We start from the raw sequence: 8490 nt of genomic DNA on the forward strand, positions 1-8490 counted from the left end.
GCCCCTCCAGAAAACCCAGCCCCTCAGTCCCTGTTTGTCCTTCAGCTTGAATGGGGCAGGTCATACCTTGTAAATTCTTGCCTAGTCCTTTTCCAGGGATATAACCTTGTCCCACCATGACTGGTAAAACGTTTGGGTTTAGACAGGAAACACTTTGTTCAACTGAGGAAGAAATGACAACATCCATCTGTGTTAAAATGTCTCTTCCCCAAAGAGTGACAGGCAGGTGAGCTAATACATAAGGTTGGAATGTCCCCCTTTTCCCATCAGGGTCCTCCCAAGAGGACCCATTTCTAATGGGGTTTGGGCAAATCCAAGTCCCCGTAAGGTAGTACTGGATGCTGTAACAGGCCATGATTTGTTACAGTCCTTCTGTCTTATAATAGAGATGTCAGCACCTGTGTCTATTAGACCCTCTATGGGAGTACCATTAACTTTCAATTTAAGCATAGGTCTATTTTTTGTTGATTGTGTCCAAAAGACACCCGATCCTGCGGATCCAAACCCATTGTTTCCTCCAGTCCTTTGTGAACTGGGAAAAGTCCCATGGTGGCCAGGCAATATCAATATTTGGGCTATTTTGTCTCCTGGAGAACAACAGATACCCCTCGAGGGGAAGAAAACATAATCTTTATTTCTCCAGTATAATCAAAATCAATGACTCCTGGCAATACTTGTAATCCTGACAGAGTTGTGGAACTCCGCCCCAACAATAGTCCTGCTGTGCCCTCAGGGAGTGGCTCATGTATGCCCGTGGGGACCACTTGTACTCCCATCTCTGGGGTTAGAACGTGCCAGGCGGAGGCACAGAGGTCCAATCTCCCGCACCCTGATGTTCCTCGGGACAACGAGGAGATAGTTGGAAAGGATTGTGAGTGGGGATCTGGACTATGGGATTCTGAAAGGCCCCGTATATTTGAGGGCCCCGGGTTGGGTCCCCATGGCCGTTTTTTGACTGGGTAGGAAGAGGATTTCTCTCTATGTCAAATCTTGATGTACAAAATCTCACCCAGTGCCTTCCTTTCCAGCACCGGGGACATAGACCTGGGGCAGGTTGATTTGTCTCTTGTTGTTCTCTAGTCTTAGGTGTTCCCCTGGGCTTTAATCCTGTGGGCCCTTCAGGGCAGTCTCTTCTGAAGTGCACTTCTTGCCCACACTTAAAGCATATTATTCCTTTAGTTCTTGATTGCCCCTGATTTGGCCCATGAAAGCAGCAGCTATTACTTGTCCTATAATGACTGCATCATTGATATCCCTGCAGACCTTTATATATGTACTTAAATCTTTATTTTTCCATGGTCTTATAGCTTCTTTACACCATCTATTTGCTTGCTCATAAGCTAATTGTTTTATTTTTTTTTTTTAATTTTTAAGCTTCTTTTTTTTTTTTTTTTTTTTACGTTTACATAGGGTAATGATGTTTATTATATTTTTCCCCTCCCCCCCCACCCCTCCCCCCCCCTCCCACCCCTCTTTTCCCTCTACACAGTCCTTCTTTCCTTCATTCTTACTGCTCTCCTTAGCCTAACTCTAAACCTAACCCTAAACCTAATGCTAGCCCGTCCCACCCCCCATTATATGTCCTCATCCGCTTATCAGCGAGATCATTCGTCCTTTAGTTTTTTGAGATTGGCTTATCTCACTTAGCATGATATTCTCCAATTTCGACCATTTGCCTACAAATGCCATAATTTTATCATTCTTCATTGCGGAGTAATATTCCATTGTATAAATATGCCACAGTTTCTTTATCCATTCATCAACTGAAGGGCATCTAGGTTGGTTCCACAATCTGGCTATGGTGAATTGAGCAGCAATGAACATTGATGTGGCTGTATCTCTGTAGTATGCTGATTTTAAGTCCTTTGGGTATAGGCCAAGGAGTGGGATAGCTGGGTCAAATGGTGTTTCCATTCCAAGCTTTCTGAGGAATCTCCACACTGCTTTCCAGAGTGGTTTCACTAATTTGCAACCCCACCAGCAATGTATGAGTGTTCCTTTTTCACCACATCCTCGCCAACACCTATTGTTGCTTGTATTCTTGATAATCGCCATTCTAATTGGGGTGAGATGAAATCTTAGGGTAGTTTTGATTTGCATTTCCCTTATTACTAGGGATGTTGAACATTTTTTCATATATCTGGTGATTACTTGTACATCTTCTTCTGTGAAGTGTCTGTTCATTTCCTTAGCCCATTTGTTGATTGGATTATTTGTATTCTTGGTGTAGAGTTTTTTGAGTTCTTTATAGATTCTGGAAATTAGCGCTCTATCTGAGGTATGGTTGGCAAAGATATTCTCCCACTCTGTAGGCTCTCTCTTCACATTTCTGATAGTTTCCTTTGCTGAGAGAAAGCTTTTTAGTTTGAATCTATCCCAGTTGTTGATTCTTGCTTTTATTTCTTGTGCTATGGGAGTCCTGTTAAGGAAATCTGATCCTGAGCCAACAAGCTGAAGATTTGGACCTACTTTTTCTTCTATAAGATGCAGGGTCTCTGGTCTGATTCCGAGGTCCTTGATCCATTTTGAGTTGAGTTTTGTGTAGGGTGAGAGATAGGGGTTTAGTTTCATTCTATTGCATATAGTTTTCCAGTTTTCCCAGCACCATTTGTTGAAGAGGCTATCTTTTCTCCATTGCATATTGTTGGAACCTAGGTCTAGTATGAGAAAATTGTATTTATTTGGGTTTGTGTCCATGTCCTCTATTCTGTACCATTGATCTACCTGTCTATTTTGGTACCAATACCATGCCGTTTTTGTTACTATTGCTTTGTAGTAGAGTTGAAGATCTGGTATTGCAATACCCCCTGCTTCGCTCTTGCTACTGAGGATTGCTTTAGCTATTCTAGGTTTTTTATTCTTCCAGATGAATTTCATAATTGCTTGCTCTATTTCTGCGAGGTACATCATTGGGATTTTAATTGGAATTGCATTGAATCTGTATAGAACTTTAGGTAGTATAGCCATTTTGACGATATTAATTCTGCCTATCCAGGAACATGGGAGATCTTTCCATCTTCTAAGGTTTTCTTTAATTTCTTTCTTTAGTGTTCTGTAGTTCTCATTGTAGAGGTCTTTCACCTCTTTTGTGAGATTGATTCCCAAGTATTTTATTTTTTTCGATGCTATTGTGAATGGGGTAGTTTTCCTAATTTCTCTTTCTGAAGATTCATCACTTATGTATAAAAATGCATTGGATTTATGAGCATTGATCTTGTAACCTGCTACTTTACTGAATTCACTTATGAGTTCTAAAAGTTTTCTGGTGGAATTTCCAGGTTCCTCTAAATATATAATCATGTCATCAGTGAACAGGGATAGTTTGAGTTCTTCTTTTCCTATTCGTATCCCTTTAATTTCTTTGGTTTGTCTGATTGCTCTGGCTAGAGTCTCAAGGACGATGTTGAATAGAAGCGGTGAAAGAGGGCATCCCTGCCTTGTTCCAGTTTTTAGAGGGAACGCTTTCAGTTTTTCACCATTTAGAATGATATTAGCCATGGGCTTAGCGTAGATGGCCTTTATAATGTTTAGGAATGTTCCCATTACCCCAATTTTTTCTAGTGTTTTGAGCATGAAGGGATGCTGTATTTTATCAAATGCTTTTTCTGCATCTATTGAAATAATCATGTGATTCTTAACTTTAAGTCTGTTGATATGGTGAATGATATTTATTGATTTCCGAATGTTGAACCAACCTTGCATCCCTGGGATAAAACCCACTTGATCGTGGTGCACTATCTTTTTAATATATATTTGTATGCGATTTGCTAAAAATTTTGTTGAGAATTTTTGCATCGATGTTCATTAAGGATATTGGTCTGAAATTTTCTTTCCTTGATGTGTCTCTGTCTGGTTTAGGTATCAGGGTGATATTGGCTTCATAGAACGAGTTTGGTAGGGTTCCCTCCTCTTCTATTTCATGGAATAGTTTGAGGAGTATTGGAATGAGCTCTTCTTTAAAGGTTTTGTAGAACACGGCTGAGAACCCATCTGGTCCTGGACTTTTCTTTCTTGGTAGGCTTTTGATGACCTCTTCTATTTCATTGCTTGAAATTGGTTTATTTAAGTTGTGTATGTCCTCCTCGTTCAGTTTAGGTAGTTCATATGTCTCTAGAAATTTGTTGATGTCTTCAAGGTTTTCTGTTTTGTTGGAGTATAGATTTTCGAAATAGCTTCTAATTATGTTTTGTATTTCATTCGTGTCTGTTGTGATGTTTCCTTGTTCATTCCGAATTTTAGTAATTTGAGTTTTCTCCCTCTTTCTCTTTGTTAGTGTGGCTAAGGGTTTATCAATTTTATTTATTTTTTCAAAGAACCAACTATTTATTTTATTAATTTTTCCGATTGTTTCTTTTGTTTCGATTTCGTTGATTTCGGCTCTGATTTTAACTATTTCCTGTCTTCTACTACTTTTGGTGTTGGTCTGCTCTTCTTTTTCTAGTGCTTTGAGCTGTATTGTTAAGTCGTTTATTTGTTGATTTCTACTTCTTTTTTTGAATGCACCCCATGAAATAAATCTTCCTCTAAGTACTGCTTTCATAGTGTCCCAGAGATTTTGATATGATGTGTCTTTGTTCTCGTTTACTTCTAAGAATTTTTTTATTTCCCTCCTGATGTCTTCTGTTATCCATTCATCATATAATAGTGTATTATTTAGTCTCCAGGTATTGGAGAAGTTTCTGTTTTTTATTCTGTCATTTATTTCTAATTTCAATCCATTATGATCTGATAGAGTACAAGGTAGTATCTCTATCTTCTTGTATTTACTAACAGTAGCTTTGTGGCATAAAATATGGTCTATTTTAGAGAAGGATCCATGTGCTGCTGAGAAGAAAGTGTATTCATTCTTTGTTGGATGGTATATTCTATATATGTCCATTAAGACTAAATTGCTGATTGTGTTGTTGAGATCTATAGTTTCTTTATTCAATTTTTGTTTGGACGATCTATCCAGTGGTGAGAGAGGTGTGTTAAAATCGCCTAGTATTATTGTGTTGTGGTCTATTTGATTTCTGGAATTGAGAAGGATTTGTTTGACGTACGTGGATGAGCCAATGTTCGGGGCATAGATATTTATGATTGTTATGTCTTGCTGATTTATGCTTCCCTTAAGCAGCATGTAATGTCCTTCTTTATCCCTTCTGACTAGTTTTGGTTTGAAGTCCACATTATCTGAGATGAGGATGGATACTCCAGCTTTTTTGCTGTGTCCGTGTGCATGGTATGTTTTTCCCCATCCTTTCACCTTTAGTCTATGGGTGTCTCTTTCTATGAGGTGAGTCTCTTGCAGGCAGCATATTGTTGGATTTTTCTTTTTAATCCAATCTGCCAGTCTGTGTCTTTTGATTGATGAATTCAGGCCATTAACATTCAGGGTTATTATTGTGATATGATTTGTATTCCCAGTCAATTGACTCATATTTGTTTTTGACATGATTTGGTTTCTCCTTTATTTGGCTATTCCTTTAGGCTAGCGCCTCCTGTTGCTGATTTGCATCGTTGTTTTTCATCTCTTCCTCATGGAATATTTTGCTGAGAATGTTCTGTAATGCTGGCTTTCTTTTTGTAAATTCCTTTAGCTTTTGTTTATCATGGAAGGATCTTATTTCATCGTCAAATTTGAAGGTAAGTTTTGCTGGGTATAAGATTCTTGGTTGGCATCCATTTTCTTTCAGGGCTTGGTATATGTTGTTCCAGGCCCTTCTAGCTTTTAGGGTCTCGATTGAAAAATCTGCTGATATTCTTATTGGTTTCCCTCTGAATGTAATTTGATTCTTTTCTCTCGCGGCCTTTAAAATTCTGTCTTTATTTTGTATGTTAGGTATTTTCATAATAATGTGCCTTGGTGTGGGTCTGTTGTAGTTTTGTATGTTTGGAGTTCTATAAGCCTCTTGTACTTGGTTTTCCATTTCATTCTTCAGATTTGGGAAATTTTCTGTTATTATTTCATTGAATAGATTGTTCATTCCTTTGGTTTGTTTCTCTAAGCCTTCCTCATTCCCAATAATTCTCAAATTTGGCCTTTTCATGATATCCCATAGTTCTTGGAGATTCTGTTCATGATTTCTTACCATCTTCTCTGTTTGTTCAACTTTGTTTTCAAGGTTAAATATTTTGTCTTCAATGTCTGAGGTTCTGTCTTCCAGGTGTTCTATCCTATTGGTTATGCTTTCTATGGAGTTTTTAACTTGGTTTATTGTTTCCTTCATTTCAAGGATTTCAGTTTGGTTTTTTTTTCAGTATCTCTAACTCTTTATTGAAATGATCTCTTGCTTCCCGTATTTGGTCTTTTAACTGTTGATTGGTGCGATCACTTAATGCCTGCATTTGCTCTTTCATCTCCTCCTTCAATGCCTGCATTTGCTCTTTCATCTCCTCATTAGCTTCCCTGATCGTTTTAATTACGTACATTCTGAACTCCCTTTCTGACATTTCTTCTGCTGTGCTGTCATTGGGTTTTATTGATGTAGTATCTAGGTTTGTTTGGGACATTTTCTTCCCTTGTTTTCTCATAATGGTCAGTTGTCAGTGGGACCCTGAGATATTGCAGTTTTCCACTATTGGCTTATAGTGTCCCAGTAGGTTTCCAGTGTATCACCTCCCAGCCTTCAGTAGCCTGATGTCTTGGAGGAATCTGATAAAGCAGCTCATTCAAAGAATACTGCCCCTAGCCCCCTACTGGTTCCATGTTTTGGAACTGGCTCTGTGCGGAAATGCTCTCACTGTGGGCCTGCACCGTGCAGCTGGCCGTGTGGGAAGAGCCCACTGCCGGAGTGTGGAAGACTACCTTGGGAAGACTCAAGCTGCCCTGCCCAGCTCTGCTAAGCCACCTCTATCTGGGCCTGCCACCCGGGCTGAGCTTTACCCAGTGGGCAGACTCACCCGTGGCTCTATTTCAGTCCGAGTCTCTCTGTGCCTCCCCCTCTTAGCTCCTGGGTTCTGGAGCGACCGGGGGTGCAGTCTCCCTCTAGGCCGCCATCTTGGATCTCCCCGTGAAGAGAGCCCGCAGCCGGAGTGGGCAGAGCCGCCTGAAGAGGTCTCCAGCTGCCCTGCCCTTATCCCTGAGGCTGATTGCAGATCGAGGCTCTCCGCTGGTTCTTTGCAGGAGTACACTGCACTGCAGCGGCTCCGGGACTCGGAGCCTGCTCTGTTCAGACAGGCTCTCACTAGCGGGCCAGTTCCGTTCCGAGAACCTGGAGAAGCTGGCTGTGTGGGCGGGGCCCACCGCCGGAGTGCGCAGGACTGCCTGTGGATGACTCTAGCTGCCCTGCCCGGCTCCGATAAGCCACCTCTATCTGGGCCTGCCACCCGGGCCGAGCTTTACCCAGTGGGCAGACTCACCCGTGGCTCCACTTCAGTCCGAGTCTCTCAATGCCTCCCCTTCTTAACTCCTGGGTTCTGGAGCGACTGGGGGTGCAGTCTCCCTCTAGGCCGCCATCTTGGAACGCCCCGTGAAGAGAGCCCGCAGCCGGAGTGGGCAGAGCCGCCTGAAGAGGTCTCCGGCTGCCCTGCCCTTATCCCTGAGGCTGATTGCAGATCGAGGCTCTCCGCTGGTTCTTTGCAGGAGTACACTGCACTGCAGCGGCTCCGGGACTCGGAGCCTGCTCTGTTCAGACAGGCTCTCACTAGCGGGCCAGTTCCGTTCCGAGAACCTGGAGAAGCTGGCTGAGCTAATTGTTTTATTAAGGGCATACCTTGTTCTGAATCCCCAAATACTCTAGCAGCCGTTTGGATTAGTCTATCAACAAAATCTGCAAATGGTTCGTTACTCCCCTGAATCACCTTAGACAACTGCCCCTGTAAATCTCCTGACCCTTGAATTAACTTCCAGGTTTTAGTGGCAGCAGCAGCAATTTGTGCACACACCCCAGGATCGTAAATAATGTGCTGTTGAATACATTCATAGTTTCCTTCTCCTGTTAGCATTTCTACATTTCTTTGAAGAAAGCCTGCAGCAGCATTACGGTGTGCCATTTCTAATGAGGCTTCCTGTCATGCAGTTTTCCACACTAGGTACTGCCTCCCTGATAGCACAGCTTTACATAGGCTTTTCCAATCTTCCGGCACTAGATTTAGCCCCGATACTGATTCCAACATACTAATTGTAAATGGGGCCTGTGGACCGTATGTAGCCACTGCCTCCTTAAAATTTTTTACTGTTTTGAAATCCAGAGGTTGGTGGAATCTTTGTCTATTTTGGTCCTCTAGTACAGGGAAGAATTGTGGGACTGCTGAGGTTTCCTTAAGGGGGGTTTCTTCTCCCTGTGGTGAAAAACCCATCTGATTTATAGCATGAGCTAACTCCTCCCAAGGGTACCTTGGGGGATATAGGGGGCAGGCTGCTTGGGGGGAGCTGCTGCCTCCAGGAAGGGATTGGTATTCCTTCTAGATATAACTGATGGGGGCGACCGTGTCCTTGATGCTCTTTCTAATTCCTCCCCAATAAGCCCCTCCTCCTCTTCTTCCTCTTTATGAGAAGTTACACTTAGT

Source organism: Sciurus carolinensis, chromosome 5, assembly GCF_902686445.1.
Source record: "Sciurus carolinensis chromosome 5, mSciCar1.2, whole genome shotgun sequence".
Lineage (NCBI taxonomy): Eukaryota > Metazoa > Chordata > Mammalia > Rodentia > Sciuridae > Sciurus > Sciurus carolinensis.